Source organism: Anopheles moucheti, chromosome 2 (genome assembly GCF_943734755.1).
Source record: "Anopheles moucheti chromosome 2, idAnoMoucSN_F20_07, whole genome shotgun sequence".
In the NCBI taxonomy this organism is placed as follows: domain Eukaryota; kingdom Metazoa; phylum Arthropoda; class Insecta; order Diptera; family Culicidae; genus Anopheles; species Anopheles moucheti.
Window position 1 is genome coordinate 75,791,473 of NC_069140.1, and position 26,006 is coordinate 75,817,478.

The 26,006-nt window shown below is 42.9% G+C and overlaps 1 protein-coding gene across 3 annotated transcripts in view; it reads right to left on the minus strand.

The window, feature by feature from the left end:
- The window catches only part of LOC128297436 (lissencephaly-1 homolog), a 52,868-nt gene that overhangs the window by 24,145 nt on the left and 2,717 nt on the right, over window positions 1-26,006 (minus strand). The gene's annotated exons all lie outside the window — the stretch shown is intronic.

The window sequence follows — 26,006 nt, forward strand, 5'->3', positions numbered from 1 at the left end:
CGTGCACGGACGTTGGGTTCAGGAACGGTCGATGCGCATGCCCGATACGACCGTCATGCGTTTCGTCCGTTGCACAAAAGGCAAACACGGCTGCAACAAGAGCGCGAGATGCACTAAAACGCATAGCACGGCGACAAAATGTCGATAAAAGTGAGAATATTTCGTCTAACGGGGGGAGGACAAGCATGTTTGCCCCATTTTCGGAACGGCTCACGAGTGTGATCGGTGTTGTGGTCAGCCTCCACCATATATTATAGTGTCAAGTCTATTTTTCGTTAGAAGAAACTCCACACCGTACGCGGCGGCCACTGGTATCTCTCCGTGTGTGTGTGAGGCAATTTTCCCGAAATGAATGTCTGCTGCTGCGGCAGAAAATCGAATCCTCCTTACATCATAGGCGCGCGAGAGCGAACATCTCCGTCTGGCGTCAACTTGCCGTTCATTTTTCTTTCCGATTTGGTTCACTAGCTTCCAACTAGTCTCTCCCCGTTTGGCCAGCTATTTCACATTCCCTCCCATCCCACCCATCACCCCAAAAAAAGCACTGCACCAAAGTGAGTGAAGTACTGCACTCTACTGCCGCTCACGAGGGAAGATTGAGCTAATCGAAGATGGCACAACGCTTTGCGCTTCATTCGCCACGAGCTATGATTTTCTACCGGCCGGAAAATGGTAACAAGCGAGCACGGCATTTTCCTCGCGGGCACGATTTTGGGGTTTAGAGCCGAGGAAGCCGTGGCGCAATCGGTGCTTGAGAGCAACGTGCTCCAAAAGAAGCGGAGGATATCTAGATAAATGAAAGTTACGAAAGATTTCCTTGTCGATGACAAAAATGGAACCACACACGCGAAGTTTAATTATTTTTGAAACATTATCTAATTAAGAAAACAATTATTTTAATGTTCTAATATAAAATAAACTTCACTAAAAACCATCATTCATTGCGATCGTGAATATTCCCGGACACCTTTAACACACAACGATGTCCCATTGATATATCACATCTCTATACCACATCGCAGTAAATTACTCTACACTGGGGGCATCCGGGGCTCACAACAATGGAATACACGCGATCTTTCCACTTTCACTGCCTTCGCTGACTCAACCAAAAACCCCCACCCCGATTATTGCTGAGGAGTGAAGCACGAAAGGAGGCTGAAAAAAATAGACAAAAGCAGCCCGCGACTTGCATGTCTAGCCCGCACAGCAGAAGTTCGTGAGGTGATGCAGTTCTCGCCGAATGAAACGCTTCGTGAACTTCCCATCAGAATCCAACGAGTACGGATCCGGCCATGGAGCGTACAGTGGTTCCGGTGCAATCAAACACCACCACGAAAAACAAGACGCTCGCGGGACGGTTTAATAATGGATCACGGATTCCACGCGGCAGGTTAATGAAAAAGAACTCTTCTACACACACAGAAAAAGCACATCACGAAATGGAAATCGAAATGAGGAAGGAAGGAAATACAATGTACGGAGGTGTGCATCAGTTTTTGAAATGCAAGTGCACCCTCCCAAGCTTGCGATCTACACTGTTCGGTTGCACACAACACCCCCACACAAGATTCATTCATCGTTTACCCTGGCTCCAGTTTCCTCCTTGCGCTGCTTTCTCACGATTTTCGGGATGGAAAATTAATATTAATTGAGTCACGATTTAGCTGGCTGCAGTAGTCTCGGTGATCATTACACGTCGAACTGAAGGAAGTGCACACACAGGCGGGTAATTTAGAAACGGTAACACGGAAGAACACCCGACCAATCTGTCAGATCATTTGTCATCGTAGTGGGTGTGACATCTTCGACTAGGTATGACTTTTATGCCCTCTTGAGGAAGAAAATAATTGAGTGTTTTTGTTTAGGATTGAGGAAATTAAAATCATTTCTATGTGTATCTTTCAAATTAATGTTGAAGCAAAATTCCAACCGAACCCTTCTCTCTTAATGACAAACTTTCTCTTGCCGATCCGATATTGCTGAACTGAGTCTCAAAAAAACTCCCTCCTTCGTACCATAACAACAGATCGCTCCTCTGACAAATTTACACATTAATCCAGCACACATAACGAGTGGTAAAATGGCTTGTTCCATTTCTAATCGACATCGGCACAGTCCTCAGGGAAAAAAAAACGTTTACCCAACCCAATTGACGATTTGTCTTACAAAAAGGCAGCTCCAGAGAGCTGCAAATGTGTTGACGACTTTTGGGGGAAAAAAAAACAAATCGACGTGCAAGTGCGAGAAAGATCGATGACACATTAAAACTACCAATGATGCAGACAAATGGTCGCCCGGAACGAAATCTGAGCGGATCGCCGACACGAACGACAGCGACGTACCGTGGCGGGCGTAACGAAACATTCGATCAAGAACCTCTTTTTCACTGTTTTCACTGTTCAGAGCACATCAATTACGGACCTTTTGCTAGTTCACGTCCCCCCGAGCCTTCAGGTGGTGGAGAAAACCCCCGAGGGAAAAGCCCTTAAAGCCATTTGTTTTGTGATCTCAGAAATACATTTCCTTCCGACCAAAGATCTTGAAGTGAAATGAAAAAGCACCTCAAATTCAGCATTCACTACTGAGAGGATTCCAATCCGAACGCTTGATACCTTTAGTTTTATAATTTAATAATAATAACCAATTGCATAACTTCGTGCTTATAACACTCTCGAACACAACAACAACCGATGGAAAGTTTTGATGCAAAAAAAACAAGAAATTCCAGATCAAAATCCACAGCACTTACGTGGCGCTATTCTTTGCATTGATTGGAAAGTACCTTACACTTCACTTTATCCTTTTTAATCTGGCCGCACATTCTTCAACGGCGTTATCATTTTCCATTCATCTGCCGTGTTGCTTTCCCGATGGAGAGCAGAGAGCACGGACCAAGAAAAAGTTGCCCCGCAAAATGCCAGACTAATTTAAACAGAGGGGAAAAAAACCTTGTCCCTTCAGCAGCAAATAGCATGAAATTAGCCGCACTGCAGCGTAAGGGAAGAAACGTTCCCCCCGCGCGATAAAGCATTAATAATGAAACGCCGGTGCGTTTCTTTGGGGCAATAAACTAAAGACGCCGCGCCGCGCGTTCAATGAAGACGCACAAAAACAAGTTGTCATCAGGAATGTTTCCTCTGCTGGATGGAGTCACAGCCAACCCCAAAGTATGCCGCCACACCGGGAACGGAAATCGTTCCAAACGGCCATTACGGTACGAATTCCGAACGGTCACAACAATCCTGCAGATGTTGAACACGTCCAGCGCGGAACAAGATTTATCGATTTAATCGGTGGGACACGGACAAATCCCGGGCAAGAATTATAACCGCATCGGACAGTTCAAAGTATAAGTGGGGTATCTATTTCCCGACACACAAGACAAGATTGCTGGCATAGACGAAGACCTAGAAATGTATTCTATCGCCTACCATCCCCCAGTGCTGGTGGTGGTGGTTGAAGTAATGAAGGCAAGATGTTCTTGTCCAGGACCGACGACTTCTTGAGTTGCTTGGGCTACCGATTCCGTTTGTGGTTTGCGGGTTGATTTGATAGTTGAACGAGTTTTCGAGCGCGTTATCACGTGAACAAATTGCTTCATACGCCTCGCGAGTACATATGCCTAAATGTATACCCAAAAGACAAAATTACGCTGCCCAAATGAAAGCAATGTAGGGTGCAGGGCCACGAGAGCTGACAAAATGCTGACATATTTGTCAAAACGGAGCTTTTGTCACTTTTTGTGAGCTTCTGTCAAACTTCACTTTGTAGAAAATCCACGACAAAAATTTGACAATTTTGACAAATCCTGACAAAATGCTGACAAAATTTTCTGTGATAGCTACAGTACAAGACAAAAATGAAGCACCGCTTGCTAATTAAGGCGTTATGTTAATATTATTTTTTATCGGAAAATTATATTTAATTTTACATTTAAAGTACATAAGCTTGATTTTGGAATAAGCCATAACTTATAATTTTATCATTATTCCTCAAATCTCTTAATAGTTGCACATAATAAAAATATGAAATCAGTTTTTTTGGTAACAACTGTCGAAGGCTGCTTCGATCATGTGGGTATTCTTGTCAATTTATTTTGTGAAATAGTGCAATTGTGTGCGCGGCAACGGTGTAGTGATTTTTTTGCAGTTAACAAGCTGATTTTGTCACTTGACAAATTTGTCAGCATTTTGTCAACTCTCGTGGCACTACACCTAATTACAAAAAACAGATATGCTCATGGCGTAATAAAGAGAAATTTCTACACCACAACGTAGAATGGAACTATGCCACCATCATAATAAAATGTAATCCATTCCATCGATCGATCGAAAGATGGTGGCATCCTAGTTTTGGAAATGGGGTGAGATTCCCACGACATTAAAACCCCGGAACGATGGCGCAACTGCATTCAACAGCGAATCGTTCAACCCCTAAGTTTACTACTTTGCAAAAGAAAGTGTTGAATATGGTGGAAGCAAAAGCTTTAATTCAGGCGAAGAACTTACATAACTTCTTGATCGCTACACAATCGGCAAAGAGAAAGAGCATGTGAAGACGTACGCCACCTTCCCGCATGCCTCGAACTTGACAGACGAGGTTATGACCTTTAGCAGTCGGATCGAAAGATTGGAGATGTTTCGATGCCATGCAGCAGCAGCAACAACAAAAAAAGCCATCGCATGCCCAACCGTCTAAGACCTGGTGTGCACAATTGGGGGGGAAAAAAAGAAATTATCCAACAATGACCTCATCAATCATTGAGAATTGCTCGCCAAAGACTTCATGGGGTGCCTTAAGCAGAAAGACCCCGAAAGCAGAGTCCACACGGTACGGCTGGTGTGCTTGGGAGTTTATTTACATGGCAGCCGCAACACAACCTAGTCGAGCTTCTCGCGTAGACCCCGCCGATACTATGGGCCTCCGTCCGGTTGTGGAAATGTCCGTTGTGGGTGGTGACACCAGCATTTGCTTACACTATCGTACATAACTATGTACCACCCCAACCTACGACAGGTCGATCAAGTTACCTCGAGTACACGTTAGTGCCTTTTTTGTGTTTATTTTTGCCTGTGCCAAAACAAAAATCAATATTTGCACCCCACACCATCACCACCATGGTTATTGGTTTCCGTCTGCTCCGTAGGGTGACTCTAGGCTGTCCATACTGAACTGGCAGGGGGTAAAGGAAGAGGTTTGCTCAAAAGGTTCCGAGCTTGTTTTCGATCATGCCCACAAGCATCCCAACGAGCAATTGGACTCCTCCCATCCATTTTTTATTCGGATCTCTCGTTCTGGCCTACATGCGACGCGAGATAAAAAATCGAACACACACGTGATACACATGCAAAATCACGGTACGCGATCCACGCCCTCCATCGCGCGTATACGGATATCGCAACGCACCAACACATTCAAAGCAACCGACCGACAACGCGTGTGTCGACAGGTACCTGTGTACTGTGCTCGCGTCTGCCGACTTAGAGTTAAATTTTGTCCGTGCAGCTTACGCGCCTATGTACGCATAGGCGAACACATTCAAAGCGACCGACCAATAACGCGTGTGTCGACAGGTACCTGTGTACTGTGCTCGCGTCTGCCGACTTAGAGTAAAATTTTGTCCTTGCAGCTTACGCGCCTATGTACGCATAGGCGAACACATTCAAAGCGACCGACCGATAACGCGTGTGTCGACAGGTACCAGCGTACTGTGCTCGCGTCTGCCGACCTAGAGTAAAATTTTGTCCTTGCAGCTTACGCGCCTTGCAGCTCAGCATATGCGGCTCGAAGCCCACATATTCAACCTCTCATTTAAAGCGTCCAACTGACTGGCGTGTGTGGATTTCTGCATTTAATCGTACTTAAATTATTATTTATTTATAAACCATCGGTTGTAAAGTATTGGCAACACTTTAACTAAACAATTGGAACACTTTTTCCTAGGATATTTGAAGGACAAGCGCACAAATTCAATGATCAAAACTAGGTATAATTTGATACATTCGAAGACATTGCTTTGTGGCGATCGGTAACACACGGGAGTATTTAACAATAGCAGGAAAAGTTTAAGTGTTAGATACATACATTGTTCTACAAAGTGGTTAAAAATAAGAAATGTAGTTTTTCTATACATATCAGTGGTGATTTTTCCACAATTTTTACATATTTTTAAGAATAACTAGAAAAGTAGCAGAGATAGATAAAAATGATGTTCTACAAAAATGTAAAGAATAAAATAATACATCTTTCTATGGTGTTTGAAAAGTTCTAAAACTTATACCAAAAATTTTTTTTCATTATTTTTCAATGCAAAAATTATTTCAAAATGCCTTAAATTTTATGTTTTATTTAAAAACAGCCAATCGCCAAGCCATTTGAATGTTTTTCAAAATTTTCAATGACAAAAATCCTTCCCGTTAGGCTTTGTTTATAAACCGTTAGCAACGCACGTGAGCCAAGCTACTCGCGCGACCCTGAAGGATGTACCTATTGCTGCTGCTCGACCGACTTAATCCAATATTCTCTTTCATTACAGCACTATCGCCACGCAAATATATGGGGAAAAAGAGTATCATTCTCTGATAACGGCTCTCACGAGAGAGCCAGAGAGTGGTGCTAGTTCCCCCACCCCCCTTTTTTTGCATAGAATCATATTTTTGCTACGACCCGGCGTAGGTCCACACGCTGCAAAAGCCGCCGGGCGACTGAAGCGGGCGTGGTTACGCGCCGCTTTATATACCATGCGGTGAGAGTGTGTGCGTGAAGGTTGAAGTTCGTCTTCCTGTCGGTTGTCTACTCGAAAGAAACTCAACTCAAAATTTGACTATGAGAACAAAAGAAACTCGACCAAGAGACTCCGCCTTTGCATGACTGGGATGTACAACACATCAAGCACACTACTGACGACGATTGGCAACGCATAGCATATAGCACACTGTTTTGCGTTCGTTAAATAATCCAACGACTCTTTAAGACACTCACACACACATACACACACACAATCATCGATCGATTCAAGTGGAACAGTGGAAAAAAAGGCTGCTCGATTGCTTATAAAACAGGGCATAGATTTACGTTCCAAACAACGTCGCAATTCGGCGACCATAAATTATGGGCAGATAACGAACAGATCTCACATCCATAATGGGAGATATTTGAACTATTTGACAAGCAAATGAAAATCCTATCAATTTCATTATGTTCATTAATGCGCAAAACATTATCTATGCTACTAACATTATTGCGCAAATACTAACACCATTAGCGTTTGGTCTTAATGGGTCTTTGGTCTTGGATAAATTTGAATTGAAGATAGAATTGGAACAGCTATACATATTTAGCATCTCTCATACATCTCATATATAAAGGTAATCTCAAATTTTAAACGATGATGAAAAAAAAAGATTAATTATAATTAAATACAGTAAAGTTCACTTAAATCAGGAAAAATGCTGTCAAGCCCTGTCGGGCGACTATACACCCTACGATCCCTACCCTGGAGGGATCACTTTTGAGTCACTCTTGAGATATCAAAAGACGTAACGCTTAATGCATCTTTTTTCTGGCCTGTTCAACTCGCCGTATCTGTTCTCTCAAATTGACATCTACGCAGCATCTCGACCTCTCAGAACTAGGAATTTCCTGTGACTAGCTCTGTCCTGTTTCAGTGCTGGTCGATCCGACCCAGTGCTTAGAATGTTTGCTGCATTCAATTCAATCTGTGATGTGTTTGACTTCAGTTATTCATCTCACCTCTTCAGAGGTAGACTTCGACTCATAATTGGCCGTCATAATTCTTCGGTCTTGCTTTCGATTTTGCTATGCTTTTCATAATTGTGTTTCGTGAAATCAATTCACATCTTAAATATACATCGAGACCCGTTAAAGATCAATAAACAATACAACTAGCAAGAACCTTAGCTGACACCACTTCAAATCAAAATGTGAGCAATTACTTTAGCTTTTCTGTGAAGTTGACTATCAATTATCACTTCATGGTGCCCTAAAAATTAATAGTCTTGTTTGGCTGAGATTTGTCAAAACAAATTCTGTCCACAGCTTCCGAGTGCCATAAGGTTGGTTGTCTTCATTAAAACATTATAATTAAACATTTTCGAAGCAATTTTCACATGTCGCTCCTTCTGGGCGATTGTCTACTGATCAGATGCGATTTGTCTTGACAAACAGTTTCACAAAACAAGGTCCATCTGGTACAAGTACTACTTCACTGTTTGGACAATTGATTTAACATTCGTGGAGCTGTTGGGATCACTTTCTCTTCGAACTTCATCTTCAGGTTCTACTGATGTGGTGGCCAAGACAATGCTACTACTTGGAATTTTGGCCTTTCTTAACATAAAAGAAGACATGTGAGAAGATCAGATCGACCATGAAAAGCAAAATTTAGAGATATTAGTTTGTATAACTTCTTCGGTTCGGCGTGACACGATCAGTTTGAGGCCGTTACAAATTAAAATTAAAATTAACAAATCAAAACAAATTAAATGATATCGTTGGCAAATGTTTGGCTGTTCATAGTGGAATAACTACAAAAGAGGTCTAAGGCCTGTCTATGCTGGCTTTCTTTGACTTTTTTTTTATCCGTAGCTGAATAGTCAATCCTGCGAACGGTCGGAAGTTTGGTCCGTATGAGAATTTGGACCGGTCGTGTTATGTGAAAATCGGCTTCGTTATCAATACACCAAAGGGCCGCCCCAGACTCTAGATGGGATAACCGGTAAAGTTAGGCAAATATTTGACAAGTTGATTAAAATCCTATCAATTTGATTATGTCAAATGCAAGAAAGTGAATCTATACCACCGAGCATTTTGCTAATAGGAACACCATTAGCTAACACAACTGGAATCGGGGTACAATTGGAGCAGCTACACATAATCAACACAGAGATGAGGAGGCATTTATTTACATAAACAACAACTAACCCAGTTCAACGGTAGGGTTACTCCAATTCACTACTGAATAGAAACCACTTTTTCCAATGACACAAACGATTCGGGCAAGTGATAGTGAAAAATATGTGTCCGCCTATCTTGATCGTGAGTTGTGGAGATGTGGATAACAACAACTCCATCCTTACAAACGATCGTTTGAGACTCATAACCGTTTAGACGACATGTTTCCGGCATGGTTTTGCACCGGTGAAAGCTGTTGCCAATTGAAAAATGATGGTGAATTTGTTGTGTCCGTAGAGAAAAAAAATAAACAAATTTTAGCTTCTAAAGGTTTTCCCCTCTCCCCTGCTGGGTCGCGCTCAGCAACATAACGTAACATAACTTCACAAACAACGGCAGTGGTTGAAAAAAAATATCATATTTCTGCACAATGCACAAACTTCTTCGCATCGGTTCGTTGCAAAAGAAAACTGCACACACGCTGACAGTAACGGTGGGTGATCGAAACCACCGAAAAGGGTCCCTTTCTCCGTACCCATCCGCATCATGCTGGGCTATTGTCATAGTATGTCATCATTTTATTTCGCCATTAAAAAAAAAGAAGGACCAAGACAGATTTTTCTCCCCATTGCGTGCCTCAGTCAGGGCCTTTCCCTTTAAAAAAACATAATACATTGCTCACGACTGCCCCATTACGTCTGGTGGTGGCGAATTTTTTTTGCCAATCCTTCCTTACCGTACCGCGTATTTTCACTCTCGTCCATTGAAAGTCTGCACGTTTGCAAGATCTATCAACACGTGCAACTTTAGAAGATCATACACGGAAAGGCACGAGACACCGGAGCAAGTGAAACGATCGTCGTGAGTATTGTGTTATTTTGTGTTTACTCGCAAACAAACAAAAAGATGTAATCTTTCGCGAGCGGTTCCACCACACTGGGGGCCACACTCCATGCCGAACTTCACCAAACAAAATGCCATCTGTATAAAGCCCTCTTCTCCGTCGCGCACGATCACGAAGATCGAACGCTCAGGGGAGTTTGGAGTGCACACACGAAGGAAAAACGCTGCAGTTCCCGCTGGATGACCGGAAGAGCGTTGGGGAAATTTGTGATAAATTTTCACGATTAGCGCGAAGACAAATGATGTCGTTGAATGCGCTGTCACACCGGTTACAAGACGGTCCTGACTGACTGTTGGCGTAAGTACCCACTTACCAACGGTAAAAATACCACCTCTGCGCCATCGTCCATCATCCAACCGAAGTATCTTGCCCCCTGCGCAGGGAGAAATTGTCCATCCTTTCCCGCGCTTCTTCTCTACGCGCGTGAAAGTGTCAAACATGAAAGACACGCGTACGTAAGGCTTAGGAGGAGGTTTAGGAGGAACTATAGAAGCGGCTTATGGAGTATGTGATATTATCGGGCTCCAGACGCCGTGGACGGACAGATGGTGATGGAAATTCATTACCAAAGCTCCCCAGTACTGTCCACCGATAATGATGTAAATTTATCATAAAAGTATTTGCCTCCTGCCGCGACGAGCTGAAGGGAAGGAGGATGATAATTCCGCTTGATGCAATCACACACTCGAATGAAGTCATTTATTTGACTCTAACTGGACTTAAGTGAACATCTTACCCCGATGTGCATCACTCACTCGATTTTGTCTGAAGAGATTTTATGTCTGAATTTTCCAATAATCTGTTTATAATGTCATACCACGATGGGCAGCGTAATTGTAGTTGATGGGGAACTTCAAACCACTTCCAGCAGATTTTGAACATAATTGTGTACCCTTTGGCCTGTTTTGTTTGTATGTTTTCTCTAAAATAAGATACTTTAAACATATTATAAGTTGTATATGTTATAAAACTTTCGCCTCCTCAAGCAGACATAATTACTTTAAGCATATTTTCTATGCTCAAATAATACAGCATTGCCCACCACCAGTAATTAAAAGACTATAAAATTATAACTCGATTTGTCTCAAAATACAGTAATGTTCCTTCTGCTCACTATGCTCAGCGTAAAGTACACTCATTTCCGTAGCGTACAATTATTGCAAGAGATGGACGGCTGCTGCAGGAATTTAATTCCACCATTTTGTGAATGGAAGAAAATTGCAAAACTCCTCACACAGGCTCCACAGAGAGGAAATAACTACAACCAAAATCATGCCGGGTTCGAAAGTGAATGAAGATCACCCGAAACGCAGGGCACGGCCAGCGAACACAAGAGGCCCCGTAAGAGTGGCATAACAAAGTACGAATTTGCCACAATTTCAACTCTATCCGTCCCTTCCAATTAGGCATCATTAATCAAACGTAGTACCGAAGCTTGCGAAAACGAAAGGGGGCAAAGAGAGAGAGAGAAAGAGACAGGGCAATTGCTCGTTTGGCAGGCGCTTCTCCCTAACCTAACCATTTCCTGCTCAAAACAATCACCGCATTGCAATACGCATGCAGTGCAATGACTAAATAACCATTCATCTAGTTTCGTAGTCGCACAGCTGCTGTGGCTGCTGCATAAGAAACAACAACCCGCCTAAAGGGACTGTGCCTGCCTAATGAACTACCAATCCAATCCGGCTTTTGCATACTAGGGAGCTATATTGAGATGCGATCATTTACATAAAAGCAACCCAAACAAAGTCCAAAGACCTTCGCAGTACGCCGGGCGGACGGCCCGCCACAATCACGCGATGGGTGGCATAATGTAATGATACGTTCCAGTACAAATGAACGACGGAATCCTTCGCTACTGGCAAAGTGGTTTGCTAGAGAAAAGAGATTTGCACTCATTCCAAACCCCAAAAGACCCTCCGGCCTTTAAAACCGAGAGAGGAGGTTGCATCTGATAACATAATTAATTCATTTCTTGAAAATAGTCTTCCACAGCGAATTCGCCGAAGGTCTTAAGGTAGGTTATGTGCCCGATTTTTTTTGTTTAGCTAATGCCCCCGAGATGCATTTCAGCGATGGAGAGAGAGAGCGACCATATGCACTCCACGTACAGGAGAGCCCTGTGACAGTCAATCATGATTACCGCTACAGACTGTGGGAGCACCATAACGACCCGGCAATTCCATTTTTCCCGGTGCATGCATGCGCAATGCCATTAACACATTGAACACGAGGAGACAGCAGCGAGGAATGCGCCTGTAGCGGCTTCCCTACAATGTTCGCATTTGCGAATAGTTCAGGTGGGGAGCACACACCAAGCCATCAAGGTTTGAGATTATTCAAACCAATTCTGCACCGTAATGTTCCGGCATAGATAACGTAACAAATTAGTCCGGCTGCTGCTGCAGGTTTTTGCCGCATCAGGAGCAATCGACAGCATAGCTTTGTCCAGAGATCCAATAAGTATGATTGGGTAGGCGAGTGAAAATGAAACTGTTCAAGAAGTTGTCCAAGATCTATCTGTACAGGAAGTACGAAAAAACTTCGTTAAATATTCACATTATTTCAATTCGGCCTTTTTCATCTCCTTTATGATCATAAAAAAATGTAATTTGTGTCAAATAAAATGTAAAAAGCAATTACAAAACAAAAATCGAAAATTTAAAATGTTTGACATGCCTGTCTTCAAGGAATTCCAACTATTCGCCCAACGCACGTGGCAGGTAGTTAAGATTGTGACGCAAAGATGACCTTCCGGGTGGCGCACATCATGCAAACAATTAATACGATTAATACGAGAGCGAGATCGAAGCGACCCCGTGGCGATAACAGCTGGAAAAAATTGCATAGCAACCGAAGGACTTGAAGTGATACCAACCAGCAATGGTTAGGCATAATCAATCTACAACACTATATTATTCTACATGTGTAAAGCTTCATCTAGCGTCTCGTGTTGACCAATCTCGTATTGCATCATCAACACAGAAGAAAAACTGCAACCGTAGCATATAAAGGCAATGGAAGGATGGACGTCTGAATATACCCGGTCCTGGAGCAACTCTGTAAACCAGACGAGCAAAATTAAACACTAAACATCTCACCGCCACCGCCAATGATGATGTTGTTAATGGAGCTGAAGTCGTTAATTTAGCATCCCACCCTCCCCATTAATGAACCCCGTGGGGGGAGGGGGAGCAGGGTATTTTAAAATAACATCAACCCAATCCACACAATCCATTTTGCTGCTGCCGCTATAACTCTTGCCCTGTTTCGATACCTTTCTGCGAATCGATTACAGATTGTGTTAGAAAGGGGCGAGAATCGGAGAGAAGAAGGACAGAAGGTTAAAATAAAAGTATCTCAAGATCTTGGGTTAAATGAATCTTTTTTAGAGCATTTAGTGTCAGGTTTTTGTTACAGGACAAAACAGAACCTTTCGCTAAGTGATAATTTGCAATGACAGTGAGATGATCTATGATCGATTCGAGTCGAATCTATAGCCCTCTTGTTATCATAGTTGATTAGAAATAAGGAAAAATATTTTACATAAATATTCATATATCTATTTCATAATTATATCACTTGTCCCATTGGCAAACCCATGCAACATGTGACTCACCTCTAATTTCGTCCAACATCACTAGACCGTGGGAACTATGCAACTACTAATCGTTACACAAAATGTCACCACGGAGTGCAACTCGGATGGACCCGTTTCCCAGCTATTTCGTGCTGAACGTTAAAGGTAACTCCGGGAAGTGTTCCAGTGTTCCATATATTGCTTCACATAGCCTTTCCCTCACTTCACCAAAAAAAGAAAACAATTCTCGGGACAAATTACGTTACAGTGAATGGTACCCGCACACACTTCGCTGGGTTAGCTTCTTGGAAGAAAATTAAAAATAGTGTCATGACATGCCATCCAGTCCATGACAAACGCGCATTACCATTACCGTTCTTTGTCTCCAAAACGATTAACACGCAAATTTCCTACCTCATTAGAACGGGTCACCACTGCCAACACAACCAAGTGCCACAAATTAAAGTGCTCGAAGACATGAACATATTTGCATTACTCACACGCATCTGGAGAGTCCCCCCGTTGGGACGCTAGTTGCGTAAGCATGCGACCGGAGCTTTGTGGCGCTGTTTGCAGTAGCTCACCGAACACCGAAAAAACGGTCGTCAGGTAGTGTGTGTGTAGGAGCATATGAGCATTCCAGGGCATTCCAAATCCCTGAAGAGAGTCTTACCGCGTTCCACAGTCGAACAATGCGTGCACATTGTGTGTCCCCTTTTTTAATGCTCCATCGATCAAGAGCCCTTAAGTAAGACTTTGGCGTGTGTGTGTTCGGTGTAGCAAGGCAAGAAAACAGGCATCCGTCTAATAGAATTATGAACGACGGCTTTCACGAGATGATCAAGTAATTCTTTACAACCTTATACTGAGTTACCTTTCTTCATATTCCGTGCACCAAAGGGAGAGGTTAGGAAAATCCGGTAACCGATGCATACAACGTCAGTCAGTCAGGCAAGAACTCCACACTTTATGCTCCAGTGGTTCCCCCGGGTGCAGAACATAGACGATGAAGGGACACAATCAGAGCGCGAGGTAGCTCCACCGAGAGGTTCCAAGCGTTGTGCATTTCATAACCATGCTGGCGCGGTAAGTTCTCATGCCTTCCCCCCGTATGCGAGGAACCTGTGACGGTCACATGAACCGAGCAGTACGCTGCGCAATCGCTACAAAACGTAGCCAATCTACATGCGGGAAAGTTCACCCGCATGGCTGTGAGGCGTCGGGAGTTGCCGTGTACCACCATCGGCGGAACGGAACCGGTCTCCATGGCCATCGTGTGTATTTTGCATAAATCAGGAAGCCTTGGAGCCCTGCAGCAAAAGGGAGGTTCAAGTTTGAAATAATAATGCCGCTGCACATACTTCACCCCCCTGTCCCTCTCTCTCATAAAGGTTACGCGCGCAAGGGAAATCGATTACAAAATGCACGCATGGTGTTATTTTTTTTTTGTCCGTGTGTGTGTGTGTGTGTTGGAAACAGAGGAAAACTGTGTTGAAAACGCTTGGAGACATTTCTAGCGTAACGTGCTGAAATCTAGGGCCCCCGCTAGAAGAGCACACAGGTGAAGCCATACACACATTTTAGGGCACCCAGAGACTGACTGGGGAAGGAAATGTTCTTTGTTTGTGTACCGCGATTCAAATTGTAAACTGGCTCGAATTGCTTGCATAGACACAAATGTTTGGGAAGCCTTAAAACACACCAAACTTAGTGACAAGAGTCTCTATGTTGCATAAAATTGTAGTTTGACTAAAAAAATGTGTGTAAAGAATATTAGAAAAGCGAATTTTCATTTATAAAATGCAGCAAATCGTTTCTTTTCCAACCATTCATCAGGATGTTCTCTTACACAATCATTACATGGACGGCATGACCGGATAAATCCCTTTTATGCCATAAGAAACGACCACAGACTGTATTGCTTAAAACTAGTGTTGAGTTAATCTGATTCAGAATCATGAATCTGAACTGAGTGAGTTAAACTGACTCTCTATTACGAAGAACCCTCTAAGATTCATGAATCAGCCAAGATTTTCTTGTCTGTCCTGTACCTGAATCATGAATCTTTTGAGAGCCAATTCATGATTTTTTGACTCCTAACTAAAGTCTTATTTGAATGACTCATTTGAATGGCTCTTCTCGGAAGACTCATTTGAATGACTCGCTCGGAAGAGTCATATGAATGACTCTTCTCTCTTCTTAATACACGAGCCATATGAATGACTCTTCCGAGAAGAGTCAAATGAATGACTTTTTTGAATGAGACTTCCGAGAAGAGTCATTTTTGAAGACTCATTTGAATGACTTTTATGAATGACTCTTCTCGGAAGAGTCATATGAATAACTCTTCTCTCTTCTCTCTTCTCTCTACAATAAATCATCCGAAAAGAGTCAAACGAATGACTTTTATCGAAAGATTCATTAGGCACAACAATACTTTCTGCGCTATTGAAGTCTTAAAGTAAGATACCATTAACATTAGTTTGGAGACATTCCCCTCTCAAAGCAGTGAAAGGACGGCCTAATCCCGTGAGTACTCTGCCGGTGGAAATCCTTACATCAAGCAGAAATAGTTTCACAAAATGCAACAGCTTCAAATTATAATCAATTTAATACCTCGTTGCTTCGAATAACTTCCCTTTCTTGAGGTTGCTGCAACCCAAGACATAAGGTAGAAAGTAACGTGTTGCAGACACATTGAAACAACCAAACAAGAGACATAACACGTTACTACCTCTCGCAAACGGTATGGACAACGACGCGTCAACATCTGCGCGACTCACGCGGGCGATGGAGATGATCACGAGCGTGGTAAATCAAGTGAATTGCTTCCTGTTATCGGACGATCGTTTCCTCGCGGCATGTAAATTGGCGAATAAGGCAAGTTCTCCACCTTCCGCGGGCTATCGTTAGCAATATGTTTAGCAGGGGCTTAACGAGTTGGTGAAATGTTTAGGAAATCAGCGGATTGTGATACCCGCCACGGGGATTTGCGAGACGCGCGATGAATTGATCGCGGAAAGGTGATAATTGTACAATGCGACTCACGACCTAAGCTGATGGACACCTTTTACGTGTGGGATATCTATTCGATTGAAAATCTTCCCTAAGTTTCTCCTAAAAAGCCAGCATAATCGGTCTATTTCGGTGTATTAGCTAAGTTCATTATGGGGATTTTTTTTGCTATTTAACTTACACGAGCTTAACATTCCTTTCCTGAAAATCATTCGATAGCAAGCCCTTAATTCTCCCAACCCATCGTTGGATGCAGTAGAAAAAAATGTGTAAAAACATCCGTGCTCTGAAGTTAATCCAACAGCGATCTAGGACCGATCAATGCACGCTCCACGCAAGGCACACCCCTGGTTGGAAAAACGATAGATCAGACATTCCAAGTGCTTGTTACCTTTCCAATGATTAATATCTCACCGCGACGTTGACGACAACACAATCGGATCCGGACAAGCCCGTTGCGTGCACGCTGAACCTACCAGAGCAATGCCCAAGCGCGCATCTAGGGCCCGCTTGCGCACGCGACTCGGCTTTTTGTTCGACGAATTCCTCCGCGAAAGGGAATTTCAATCCACCACTAAACAACCGCCACAATGATCACGCGCGCGCGGCTCGGCTTGTCGACCATTCTCAGCAGAACGCACGCTTCTCGGGTTTCCTTTTCTTATCAAGCAGCGCACAGAATCGGAACGCAACGGTGGCACACAGCACACATTCACCGATGGCGTGGCACGAGAATGTTACACTCTTGCAATTTAATCCGCCGCCCCTGAAAACGCGATGCTCCACAAACACACGGTTGCGCGGATTAGGTCTTATCAGCCCTTTTTCATTTCGTCTTTCTCGCTCATGTTTGCCATTTCGTCCGGATTTGTAAGCGAAACGGGGCAAGATGGGTATGCGTACGTACAATCTGAGCAATGCTCAGTTCAAGTTCAACCAGTGCGCGATCAAAGTGCAATCATCTCGCCAAGGCATGGGCCTCCGAGCAGACAGTTGATGATCGTGGAGAAAAAAATAAAAAACATTCCGGTTGAGGTGGTAGTAGGAACAAAAGGAATACGTCTTCTTCAAAGTCAATCTGACAAGAAACAAATTTAATATAGAATCTATAAGTTCTATAGGATCAATAAGTTAGAGTACATCATCGTCAAGGATGCGTCATTTTCTGGTCTGATATAGTAGTCATTTTTAACTAGACGCGTGGTGTTGACTTTTTGTTAGTTGTTGAGGATCTTTCGGAGGGATCAACACGAAGAGGTTGAGTCGAGCATAGTCTCCAACATGGGATGACATTCCTGAATGCAATGCGAACATGCCAAGCAACTTAAATACAACTTATGACGATTTGGGGAGTAGTCTCCACTCCTCTCTTGGTATTCTTTGAAAAAACAACGCTAAATTCGATGCGGCGTACTTTTACACTTAGTTTTTGGTGCAGATGTTGTTGTATCTAGCCTTCGTAACCTCTACGGATATGAGCCCTACGTGTTCCACCGGGAAGATGCATCAGAATTTAGACACAACTTTGTGGACTCCAAGCTTCCCGGATATGAATTTTGTTTGGTTCTGTATGATGTCGATACTCAACGAATACAAAGACATCAATTTGGACCACTTCAAGCCGGTAATTCTCAAATTCCGGATAAAATTCCCATGCAAGTCTTGCGTGCCGCTTGCTTCTGGCTCGAGCAACATCAGAGCAACAACAACAGAAGCTACTAAAGCAATACGAAGAATTGATTTTATATTTAAGATATGTTGTACAGTTTCTATTTAAACATCTATATAATATCATTATTTAGCTTTTATCTCATCGTATTTTGGAAGTGTATTCGAACTTATTGAGCACGGTGAATATTTGTTCTAATCTTTAATTAATTAGGTATCTGTACAGGAATAAGTAAATAATTTAAAAAAACCCATAAAACTCGTTTTCAATAATGATCTTCTGTCACATAGTAATAGCTAGAAACTGGCGATTTTTAGAATAAATTTGACAAATCAATTTCAACCTATTTCTTCGTCTATAACCCGACTAAACCTTCATTACAATTTCGGCAAAGTGCATCTGGTTTTACCACGCCACGCATCTATTCTCAAGCTTTCGGCCACCCCAAACAAACCACGATCATTAGGTTGACCTCACGGGAGAACGGTGAACGTGAAAACTAAAAATACAACTTAATTTTCTGCCACCTCTCGTCAGCCAACACAGCCAAGAGAGACGGACTGGTTTAATTTGGTGTTTTTTTTGTTTGTTTGTTTGTTCTACCAAACAAGCCATCCTCCCTCCCCGAAATGTACGCTCACAACAATGGGAAGCGAAATAATTAAGATTCGTACGGTGTGTCTCAATGTTGGCCTACTGTTGGGGTTTTGCAGCGATATTTTGCACCGGCCAACATACAAAAACATAAGGGATTTCCCTCGTCACTCCCCCTTGGCTTTGTTGGCTATGTCTTATCATCTTCGCGTGGGTACAATTATTATTAGTAAACAAACAGGCCAACCCAGACCCAGAGAAGGGAGTGCACATTTTGATGTTGTAGTGCGAAACACGGCGGCCTCCTCCCGGTGCTGGTGGTGTGTTTTCTATTGTGCCACTGGCAAACCAGATGGTAGCGAGCGAACGGAGCGCCCAACACGCGTCGAGTGCGAGCGAGAATGATAAAATAATGACAGTCATTGGTCGCGGAACCACGAAGGAATGTGTGCGCGGACTAAAAACAAAACTTCCCGCATCACGCCAACAAAAGGCTCCCTGCTTCTCTTGCTAGTTGGTTGTGAAAGAGGTGAAGGAACTGACGCCTTGTGGTATCGTTTGGAAAGCGTGGTGATGTTTCGCGATGATGATTATGATCTTGATTCGCTGAACCTGCCCACCAACAAAAATCTCCGGCCCAGGGCTTTAGGCCCGGTCGTAGGAAATAAATAATACAAAAATGTTGCAACTCATTCATTCCCTCCCGACGAGCGAGGGGGTTTATGTGCCTCGACCTAAATTGGAGGTCAACATCGTCGCCCGGTACTCCATGCCAGCGACCGCAACAAACCCCCGCACATCAATCGGTCACGATTCCGATTATTCTGACTTGCCTGGTGGCTGTTTTCCGTAAGAAAAATGGATAAAGTAACCGAGAGCTTTGAGCAGGGGGCGCCCTGTTTCTTTCGATCCAGCGAAAGATCGAAAAGAAAAAGAATGCCCAGCGGGCAACAAGGGAAAATAATCGCCCAACCAATGTTGGCTTTGGCCACATCTTCCTAGGGTCACTCTAGGGGAAGACATTTTTAGGCCAGGAAAAAAAAACACCGAACGCCCAACATGTGACCCCCCCCTTCGATGATCACCTTCGCGTTTGGGGCGAAGAGATTGGCGAAAGTCCAAAAACTGGTGCAAGTAATTAGGCTGACATAAATTTGACTTGTTACATTTTCTTGGACATCTCTGTCGGATGTATTTTGGTATTTCTTTTGACTAACTAAAGAGCCTAACAAGATGATGGATTAAAATGTTCCTGGAAATGAAACCGAGAAAGTGTGTGCCAAACAAATGAAAGTTGCTGTCATAACTGTGTTTTACGTTGAACAAACGATCAAATCTATAGAAAAGCTTGTGATAAACTTTTGGGATCTCTATTCAATAAATTTAACCAGTTTTGAGATAGTTCCATGATCTTATACTTCGATGCTCAGTTCAATAGCTCCAAAACTCTTGAATCATATTAATCTGGATGATCTTGATTGGATTTTCATAGAAAATGTGTAGGATTATATGCGCTACGTGGTTAAATTCAGTCTAGGAAATAAATTATATTGGAGACATGAGTTTTTAAAACCATCCAGCTTATCAAAAATCAGGAGAAGCCTCATACATGTGGGAAGTTTGGCTATGGCTCAAAATTATCCATCTCGGATGAGATGATCGACAAGCACTTTAAGGATTGTGACTCCTGCAAGAAAGAAATCCGATCTTCTACATCACTTAGACTTCAAGTTTGACTTGAACTTCAAATTTCTTGAAAGTTGAAATAGGATCTTAACCACGAGAAATTCTTAGCAGTGTTTAGAAATGAATGCTAAAAGAAGAGCCATTTATACGAATCTTTAGTGAGGAGTCACTCAAATCAAGAAATGACTCTCCAAAGATTCATGATTCCTTACACCAGTGGCAGCTCTTGCATCTTGGAGGCCCAAAATCAGAATGATAGGTGGGAGTTGGTGGTAGATTGCAATGAATGATCTCTTGGATGATCCATAAATCCTTGATAAAGCGAATCAGATTTATTCTTCCAATTTAAAAAAAATCATATTTATGAATTAATATTCAACAACTACTTCAAGGTTTGGTTCGATAACTCCATAACTCCTGGATCAAATCTCAGATTAAAAAGAGTTTGACTATCTGGAATAAATTGGAATAATTACATTTTATAGTCATCCAACTTATCAAAAACCAGAAGGATTTTAATGCATGTAGTAGCATGGAGCATGACGATAAAGATTGATAAAGACATTAAAGGCTGGAGACTTCTGTAAGAATCTACACCACTTGAACTTCATGTCTAGACAACACAGACCCAAATCTCTGGGGAAGGTTCAAACAGGTTCTTAACCACGATAATTTCATACACACACGCAAAACACGTCAACTGAGGTGTTTGTCGAGAAGATTTATTCTACGACATCCTCCAATTAAAAGGGCACACACACTTAATGTCCACCATAAATAACCAGGTACTTATGTCATTAAACAGTTCCCAAACAAGGAGCTGCTAGGTCTGGACGAGTTCTCATGCAAAAAGAAAAATTCCTCCAACGAAACAGGGTGATGAAAAAGGAGAAAACTGACGAAAATAAAACACACGTTAGCCATAGATCAACCCCGGACAAAATAAACCATTCTTGCTGACAGCTGCTGGAACTCGGATCCCCCAAAAAAAAAAAACGGCACAACCACGTGCGCATTTGTGTGGTGCGGTTTTGAGCGTGTAGCCCATTACGCAAACCATTGAACGCGCTGCATATGTATGTGGCCTGTGGTGGTCTACAATAGGAAGACCTACGGAAAACCACCCCCCCCCCCCCCCCCCCCGAAACCCCAACATTAATGCTACCACACACCAACTTCATTCCGTTTTCCCCTCTGCTCGCGACTTCTTAGCTGATCTCCAACCGCGCTTACCGAGCCGGTCATTAACCTACGCAAAGCGGGCACCGTTCATTTTCCACCTGGCCCCGTTTAATGTTTTGGATTCAAATCAACAGCGGGGATATGTTTTTCCAACATTTTCCCTTCTTTGCCACCACATTAATGGCGCGGTTTCTATCTGTAATATAAGCAAAGAAAACCACCACGCCAAGAATCACTATGGAAACCCGGACCCGGTTACTTTGTTCTAGCAACGTTCCGCTTAGAAATGGTGCTTGACGGAAAAGCAGAAGCCGCGGAAAACGGAACGGAACTTATTGTTGCGGGTTTGTTTCGCTTCGTTCCATAACTTCGTATCGAAATTTGTTGTCTTGCTTTAAATTTGCAAACCATCCGCTTGGTGACGCACAGAGCGAACCAGGATTGTGGAGGTCTATGTTATTCACAGTTAGTAAGAGAATTTTGACAAATTATCCATTCTAAAGCGTTGCCAGAGGTATCCTTCACTCTGGAGAAACCTCATGGTTCGTTAAGCTCATCAGCAACGCAGCATGAAAGAGCGCATACACCTTCTCGATGGCGAGAGAATAGCGCCAGCGAAGGAGAATGATTTTTCAGCAGCACGCACGGGAAAGCGATGCCGGCCGGTTCCGGAAAATCCAAATCTGTTTAGATTATAATTTAATTTATTCTTACAATAAATAGTAAATCCATATTTTTGTAAGATTGCACACACGAATGGTTCTTCTTTCTAGAATAAATTGAATTTCTATTAATCTGAAAACTACCATTTACAAAATTACGTAATAATCTAGACAATACAGACAACCACACCTCTCACCTTCTCCCCATTATACCGGCGGTATCTCACTGCAGTGAGATTTTTCTCTCACAAAACTGCATTCATTGCAAGTTTTACATTTAAGCTTTAATATAAAACACTGCAGACAGTTCGCTTTGAAGCAAACCAAACAAACTTTCCATTTACCAGCAAAACAAAAAAGCTAGTATACAATGTCAATGGTGCAATAAACATACTATTTTTAACCTCCAACCCCACTACCGAGACAGCTCACCACCCCCCCCCCCCCCCCACCCCTCCCCCACACCACAATTGAGCCTTTTTTATGCTGTTTCCCCTCACAGGGTGCCAAGTGCACTTCAGAATTCACCATGAGTCATAGACGATAGCGCAATTGGCAAACGCACACACACACACACACTCACACACAATAAAACAGCGTTTTCTCACAGCACACATGCGCACAAAATGCACGGTTACATATGGAACGAGCGCAAAGAGCCCGCACACACAGCTGGGAAACCGCTACACACAAAACGAACGTTGAGTGAAAACAAAAAATCAATGATTTGCGTCTTTGGGAGGTTCGGCCAGAAGACGCATGATGTGGCATAAGTGGTACGCAACATTATTAAAGCAAGCTTCCCTTTTATACACTCATCTAAATCACTTAAAAACAACAACACTTAACCGAGACCTGCTGTGATGTGTGTGTGCGTGATAATTAGTCCGTTTTTGAGAAGTTTATCGTTGTATTGTTGCTTCGGCATTTCAACATCGAAAAGCTGCATTTTGCTTACCTTTTACAAAACAACAACATATCTTTTTAATACACACTGCTTCTTCACACACTGGAATGGATCAGGGTTTGCAACACAGCCACCAAAACACTGTCACCTTTCGGTGAGGCACGGTTTTTTTTCGTTTCGTTTCGTTACAAAAACCAAACACCCCACCAAATCTCGGTTGTCAACCACTGGCCCGCACAAAATTTCCAACCCAGCGCCTACTTTATTGATTGGAATGGTAACAATTCAGAACAGCAGTGACACAATCCGGGCTGGTGGACCGCACCAATCGCACGCGCTTCGTTGGATTTGACGGAAAATTAGACCCCACAACCGCTTACGGTCGAAAAATACACTCACGAAGAAAAAAAAGACACCCCCTGCCTGAAAACGCAACGTGCCGGAAAACTTTCAACTTCACATAGGTGCCCGCACACGCCGGGTATTCGGACACACCGCACACACCTGGAGGTGAAGGGTGAGCCAGCTATGGCTAGCTGGCGGGGATCGTGGCGGGAAGGAAGGGCGAGGGGAGGGCCGGTTTTTTTTTCGTTACGAGAAGGTCGACCGACACACTGTATTGGCAAGCGGATCCGCGCGGACACGTAACGCAACGCGTGGTAGCAGGCTTTAACTATCCTTATTTTCTTTTTAGCCTAACCGTACGTTACAGTCACCACTGTCGTCATTGTCGTCCGTCGTCGTTTGTTGTCCACCCCCGCCGTGTTGTCCCCGGGGTCGTCCGATGGTTCCGAGCCGTAGAAGGCTGAGTTTTTGTGGTCCGTACCGCACTCGGCAACGCGTGAAAACGTAATGAGAAATATGGACGCCTCGCGAAGGAAAGCTCGCGGCTTTCTCAACGGTGATACGCACATACACACGCGGTACGCTCAGCCCTTGCTCACGCTCACTTCCCAGCGGCGGTTTTTCTCACCTCGCCCAATTTTTGCGGAGGAAGCATGAGTGGAAACACTACTGGATGGGACGCATGTCATTTTGCGATAAAACCCTCTCTGACTCTTTTATTTTTGCCGTCTGGAGAAAGGAGAAACCATACAATGGCAATGCTTCTGTTAACTTGTCGACACAACATTCCCAAAACAACGGACATACATATTCTAAATATTTAATCCACTCCCCCCCACCAGCATGGAAAACAAACCTCCCCCCTCTCCCTCGTCAAGGAGTAGACGGCGAACACAATCAAATTGCTCTTACACCACATGCAGCACAGAGCTCAACAAAAATGTTCACTTACACTCTTCATTTTTCTTGCAAGCAAACAAGAGAAGCTCCCTGGAACGCGTGGAAAATGCGAGAAAAGTGAAAAAGGAAAAACGAGCGAGTATCGGCTAAAGGTCACCAGAAGCATTTGCGTGGAGGTGAGTGTGGCAAAACAATAATACTACATCAACCTGCCGGTGCAGTGGAGTTCAGCACCGGTGGCATTTTATAATGAATGGGAAAAATTCCACAACACCTGTCTCACTGCATGTAAATTGAATGTAAATTGGAAATTTTCCTACGAAGTTTGTATGATACTCGGAATCTTTGGGGGAGATTGTTTGATTTGTAAACTTTATCTTGTTGATTTTGAACACGCTTTGGAAACGATAACATTTCAGAGTCCCGCTATGTTTGGAAAATGTTGATGTCTTATTAAATGGGTAAAATTGTGTGGATCTGAAGTCTTCCAGATTGTTTCTCTTCGGTCTCTTTACTCACTTAATTCTCACCTTTACTACAGCAACATTAACAACTATCTGATGTTGTCCACAAGGGCCAACGAGATATTGTCTATGCTAACTTTCCTTAGTTACATTAAACAGATTCTTTGGATAATTTTAGTGTCCGGGACCCCAAGCATCTGTTGGGTATACTACCGCTTTATCCACCCCTAATTGTTCACAAGACAGGACATATACAAAATCAAAGCTGAACCGTATCAAAGTACGGAGGAATGATTGTTGGGCAAGTCATTGGAGCTGGTGAATTATCTATTTTTCTTTTAAGTATTTATTTTATCGTCAAATTTACCCAAAGTTAATGAGACACTCCGTTTAAAAGGACTCTGGAACTTTAAAACAGTTCTACCGATTTGAGCGAATATTTTAATTCAATACATTTTTTTTTGTTTTCGTACGTTGGCGTTTCCTAAACAAAGTATATTCAGCGCCAAGTTTTAAGTGCATTCTTGCGTACAGAAGCTTGGCCTTTTAACAATATTTATTCATTTTTCATTTGTCATCACAACGCCGGTACGTAACGAAGGCGGTAAATTTTTCAGGGATTTCAATTTGCTAAAGATTTTGTTTTTATTTCAGCAGCTTGCCGTTAATTAATGTACTGGCCGAAAGACTTGTCCAATGTGGACTAAAGCAAAGTTCTAGCCGGTGGATTGTACCATTTTATGTCTTTGCCCTTATTAAAAATCTCTAAATATTAACTTTATTTCAGGTCTAGACATTGTAGTGCCTCCCTTGAAACACCTTTCTTCAAAGCTCTATAAAACATAATCACTCCTCTGCCAATTCTGTCATAATAGAAATTCATTTTCGAACAATAATCTAGATTAATTTCTAACCTAATACCCACAATGAGCTAAGTAAGTCATTAAGTATTACTTCTCGCGCCTCAAAGCTTCGCTAATGAATAAAACACCTGTTCCGCTATGCGGAGTACCAACCAAGGCACGCACAAAAATGGCTTCATTATTCAGTCCCACAAACCATCGTTAAACGACCCGACCCAAAAGCGCCATGCGTCCGCATACAAAAACGTCCATGGAGCGATTGTGCGTGGGATGTACGCGACGAAGAACTCGATCGGAATGCCTTCCAAATCGGCAAAAG